The sequence below is a fragment of the Trachypithecus francoisi genome, unplaced genomic scaffold, assembly GCF_009764315.1.
Source record: "Trachypithecus francoisi isolate TF-2019V2 unplaced genomic scaffold, Tfra_2.0 Lachesis_group6, whole genome shotgun sequence".
Taxonomy (NCBI): Eukaryota; Metazoa; Chordata; class Mammalia; order Primates; family Cercopithecidae; genus Trachypithecus; species Trachypithecus francoisi.
In genome coordinates, this window is record NW_022681471.1 from 43,640,470 (window position 1) to 43,646,497 (window position 6,028).

At 41.1% G+C, this 6,028-nt stretch overlaps 1 non-coding gene across 1 annotated transcript; it reads right to left on the reverse strand.

The window, feature by feature from the left end:
• Positions 1 to 1,065: 1,065 nt before the first annotated feature.
• Positions 1,066 to 1,171, reverse strand: LOC117078605. The gene has a single exon (XR_004435054.1). It is a non-coding gene; the product is annotated as a U6 spliceosomal RNA (small nuclear RNA).
• Between the last annotated feature and the right edge of the window lie 4,857 nt (positions 1,172 to 6,028).

Consider the following 6,028-nt stretch of genomic DNA (forward strand, 5'->3'; position numbering starts at 1 on the left):
TTTGTCACCATAAAGATCACACATGTTGCCATTTTATAATCACATCCACTTTTCTCACACACCCTTAACCTCCAGCAACCATAATATGCCCTCAACATTTATAACTTTGTCATTTCAAGCATGTCATATAAATGGAATCATACAGTATATACAGTATATAATATTTTAGATTGGCCTTTTCCATCCAGCATAATTCCCTGGAGTTTAATCCACATTGTCATGTGTATCAATAGTTTATTTTTATTGCTGAGTACTATTCCATGGTATGGATGTACCATAGTTCATTTAACCATTCACTTGTTAACAGACATCTGAGTTGTTTCTAGTTTGGAGCTATTAGGGTAAAATTGCTATGAATATTTGTATGCAGGATTTTGTGTGAACAAAAAATATCATTTTTCTGGGATAACTGCCTGGACTGAAATTTCTGATTTGTATAGTAGATGAATGTTTGGTTTTCTAAGAACTGCCAAATCATTTTTCAAAATGGGTGTACTATTTTATATTCCTACCAGCCATCTATCAATAATCCAGTTTCTCTGTGTCCTTGCCAGCAACTGATGCTTTACAACTTTTTATTTCAGGCATTCTGTTAAGTATGTAGTAATAACTAATTTTTGCTTTAATTCACATTTTCATAATAGGTAGCGATGTTGAACATTTTTAATGTGCTTATTTAACATTCATATATCCTCTTAGGTGAAATGTCTATTAATGTCTTTTGAATTGTTTGTTTTTCACTGTTGAATTTTGAGAACTCTTCATATATTCTAGATACTAGTCATTTGTCAGATGTAGAGTTTGTGAATATTTCTTCCAAGTCTATGTAGCTTGTCTTTCTATCCTCTTAACAATATCTTTCACAGAGCAAAGTTTTTTTAATGAATGAGGTCCAATTGATCAGCTTTTGATTTTCTAGATTGTGCTTTTAGTCTTAAGTCTAAGAACTCTTTTCCTACCCCTTGATCTTGAAGATTTTCTACTATGTTTTTTTCCTAAAAATTTAATAGTTTTATGTTTTTCACTTAAGACCATAATCCATTTTCAGGTAATTATTTTCTTTTTTCAAATACAAAATGTTTTACAAATTTGCATGTCATCCTTGTGGATGTGCCATGCTAATTTTCTCTGTATCATTCCAAATCTAGCATATGTACTGCAAACTGAACACCACTTTGAGGCAATTTTTTTTTAATAAGGTTGAGTTTAAGTCAAATTTTTTGTTGTTGTCTATGGGAGCCAATTGCTCCACCATCATTTATTGAAAAGTATATTCTTCCTCCATTGAACTGCTTTTACACCTTTGTCAGAAATATGTTGCACATATTTTTGTGGGTCTATTTTTAGATTCCATATTCTCTTCCATTAATCCACACATCTGTTACTCCACCAATATGATGCTTTCTTGATTACTGTACCTATTATATAATAATTGCTACTATAAGATAGAATGATTTCTTCCACTCTATTCTTCTTTTCAAGATTGTTTTAGCTATTACAGGGCATGTGTTTTTCTATATAATTTTTAGAATAAGTTTTTCTGTATTTTAAAATCTTCACTACAATTTTAATAGAGATTGCATTAAATCTACAGATCAATTGTAGAGGACTGACATTTTTATTATATTAAATCTTCCAACTGATTAATATACCATACTCCACAACATGGTACATTGTGTCTCTTTCTTCTGGTCTCCATGGTTTCAGATGAGAAATCCTCTGCCATTCCAGTAAGTGTTCCCCTATAAAGGCATCACTCCCTGTGAGAACAGGCATGGGAATGGATATTAGGGTGTGAAATAATGGTGGAAGGAACATAGAGTTGGATCAGGTTGAATTTATTACTTGGACTCACTAAGTAGAGACTCTGCATTTAATTTTGCAGCTCAGGGAGTTAAAAAAGGTTCCAATGGTTTATTTGCTTGGTTCGCTGAAATGTGGATTAAAAGATGGCCCACTGTGAAAGAGCTGGAAATGCCTGATCTCCCTTGGTTAATGTAGAGGAAAGGATCAAAAGGCTTAGGGAGATTAGGATGGTGGAGTGGATTAGTCACTTCAGACCAACTCATCCAAGTTGGGAGGATCAAGAAGATTCACCCTCAACCAGGAATAGATTTGTGATGGCAGCACCTTTATCTCTGAAGAGCTCTGTAATTGCTCTTCTCTGCATGTCAGAGCTAATGGTAGGAACCACAGTCACTCAACTACAAAATTTAAATACAATGGGAATAATTGCATCCCGAGGTGGCAGAGGCCAAGTGGCAGCACTCAACCATCAAAGGCATGGTGGGCTAGCTACTGTAATGGACAGCAGAGGCAAAGCAGCAATCAGAATAATCTGATTCATGTGGAGCACTGGCATTGGCTAATTAATCATGGTATTCCTAGAAGTGAAATTGATAGGAAGCCTACTGCATTCTACTTAATTTATACAAGCAGAAAACTTCTATGCTGAAGGACAAAAGACTAATTGAATTTAAAAAAAAAAAACAGAGAATCATGGCCCATCAATCAATTTCTAGACTTGAGCCATTTTACAGACCCAGAGCTCCTTGAATGAAGGGGAGACTGGATCCCCTTGAGGAAGGACCCCACTACATTACTGACAATTTATGCAGTGAGTCTTTCTCCCACTCTTCCCCAAGAAGATCTCTAGCCTTTTATCAGGGTAACTGTGCATTGGGGAAAGGGAAATGATCAGACATTTCAGGGCCTACTGGACACTAGCTTTGAGCTGACATTGATTCCAGGGGACCCAAAATGTTATTGTTGTCCTCCAGTTAAAGTAGGTGGTGATGGAGGCCAGGTAATTAAGGGAGTTTTAGCTCATGTCCGACTTATAGTGGGTCCCTGGATTCATCCTGTGGTCATTTCCCCAGTGCCAGAATGCATAATTAACATAGACATACTTAGCAGCTGGCAGAACCCCCACATTGGCTCCCTGACTGATAGGGTGAGGGCTACTATGGTAGGAAAGACCAAACGGAAACCATTAGAACTGCCTCTACCTAGAAAAATCATAAATCAAAAACAATATCGTATCCCTGGAGGGATTGAAGAGATTAGTGCCACCATCAAGGACCTGAGAGACACGGGGGTGGTGATTCCCACCACATTCCCATTCAACTCTCCCATGTGGTCTGTGCAGAAGACAGATGATCTTGGAGAATGACAGTGGATTATCACAAGCTTAACCAAGTGGTAACTCCAATTGCAGCTGCTGTACCAGATGTGGTTTGATTGCTTGAGCAAATTAACACATCTCCTGGTACCTAGTATGCAGCCATTTACTTGGCAAATAACTTTTTCTCCATTCCGGTCCATAAGGCCTACCAAAAGCAATTTGCCTTCAGCCGGCAAGGCCAGCAATATACCTTTACTATCTACTTCAGGGGTATATTAACTCTCCAGCTTTGTGTCATAATCTTATTCAGAGAGACCTTGATTGCTTTCTGCTTCTGCAAGATATCACACTGGTCCATTACTTTGATGACATTATGCTGATTGGATCCAGTGAGCAAGAAGTAGCAAACACACTGGACTTATTGGAGAGATATATGTTGCCAGAGGATGCAAAATAAATCTGACTAAAATTCAGGGACCTTCTACTTCAGTAAAATTTCTAGGGGTCCAGTGTTGTGGGGCCTATCGAGATATTCCTTCTCAGGTGAAGGGTAAGTTGCTGCATTTGGCCCCTCCCTCCTACAACCAAGAAAGAGGCACAATGCCTAGTGTGCCTATTTAGATTTTGGAGGCAACACATTCCTCATTTGGGTGTGTTTTTCGGGCCCATTTATTGAGTGACCAGAAAGGCTGACAGTTTTGAGTGGGGTCCAGAACAGGAGAAGGCTCACAACAGGTCCAAACTGCTGTGTAAGCTGCTCTGCCACTTGGGCTGTATGACCCAGCAGATCCCATGGTGCTTGAGGTGTCCGTGGCAGATAGGGATGCTCTTTGGAAACTTTGGCAGGCCCCCATAGGTGAATCACAGTGGAGGCCTCCAGGATTTTGGAGCAAGCTCTGCCAGCTTCTGCAGATAACTACTCTCTCTTTTTGAGAGATAGCTCTTGGCCTGTTACTGGTCTTTGGTGGAAACTGAACGTTTGACTATGGGTCATCAAGTCACCATGTGACCTGAACTGCCTATAATGAAGTGGGTCCTTTCTGATCCATCTAGCCATACAGTGGGTCATGCACAGCAGCATTCCATCGTCAAATGCAAGTGGTATATACGTGATTGGGCTCTAGCAGGTCCTGAAGGCACAAGCAAGTTACATGAGGAAGTGGCTCAAATGCCATGGTGTCCACTCCGACCACCCTGCCTTCTCTTCCCCAGCCTGCACTGATGGCCTCATGGGGAGTTCCCTATGATCAGTCAACAGAGGAAGAGAAGACCAGGGCCTGGCTCACAGATAGTTCTGCACGATATGCAGGCACCATCTAAAATTGGACAGCTGCAGCACTACAATCCCTTGCTAGAACATCCCTGAAGGATAGCAGTGAAGGGAAATCTTCCCAGTGGGCACAACTTCTAGCAGTGCACCTGGTTGTGCACTTTGCATGGAAGAAGAAGTTGCCAGATGTGTGATTATATACGATTCGTGGGCTGTGGTTAATGGTTTGACTGGATGATCAGTGACTTGGAAGAAGTATGATTGGAAAATTGGTGACAAATAAATTTGGGAAAAAGGTATGTGGATGGATATCTCTGAGTGGTCAAAAACCATGACGATATTTGTATGTCATGTGAGTGCTCACCAACAGGTAACCTCAGCAGAGGAGAATTTTAATAATCAAATGGATAGGATGACCCATTCTGTGGACACCAGTCAGCCTCTTTCCCCAGTCACTCCTGTCATCGCCCAATGAACCCATGAACAAAGTGGCCATGGTGGCAGGGATGGAGGTTGTACATGGACTCAGCAACATGGACTTCCACTCACCAAGGCTGACCTGTCTATGGCCACAGCTGAATACCCAATTTGCTAGCAGCAGAGACCAACACTGAGCCCTCAGTATGGCACCATTCCTTGGGGTGATCAGCCTGCTACCTGGTGGCAGGTTGATTATATTGAACCTCTTCCATCATGGAATGAGTAGAAGTTTGTCCTCACTGCAATAGACACTTATTCTGGATATGGTTTGCCTATCCTGTATGCAATGCTTCTGCCAAGACTAGCATCAGTGGACTCATGGAATGCCTTATCCACCATCATGGTATTCCACATAGCATTGCCTCTGACCAAGACACTTACTTTATAGATAAAGATGTGTGGCAGTGGGCTCCTGTTCATGGAATTCACTCGTCTTACCATGTTCGCCGTGAGCCTGAAGCAGCTGGATTGATAGAGTGGTGGAATGGTATTTTGAAGTCACAATTACAATGCCACCTAGGTGAAAATACTTTGCAGGGCTGGGTCAAAGTTCTCCAGAAGACCGTGTATGCCCTGAATCAGTGTCCAGTATATGGTACTGTTTCTCCCATAACCAGGATTAATGGGACCAGGAATCAAGGGGTGGAAGTGGAAGTGGCACCACTCACCATCATTCCTGGTGATCCCCTAGCAAAATTTTGCTTCCTGTTTCCAGGACATTACGTTCTCTGACATAATGATCTTAGTTCCAGAGCGGGGAAAGCTGCCACTAGGATATACAACAACGACTCCATTAAACCAGAAGTAAGATTGCCACCTGGACAATTTGGGCTCCTCCTACCTTTAAGTCAACAGACTAAGAAGGGAGTTGCAGTGTTGGCTGGGGTGATTGACCTGGACTATCAGGTGAAATCAGTCTACTACGCCACAACAGAGGCAAGGAAGAGTATGCATGGAATACAGGAGATCATTAGGGCATCTCTTAGTATTACCATGCCTGTGATTAAGGTCAATGGGAAACTACAACAGCCCAATCCAGGCAGGACTACAAATGGCCCAGACCCTTGGAATGAAGTTTTGGGTCACTCAATAAGGAAAAAAAAGAAAAAACAAACAAACAAACAAAAAAAAACGAAAAACATGACCTGCTGAGG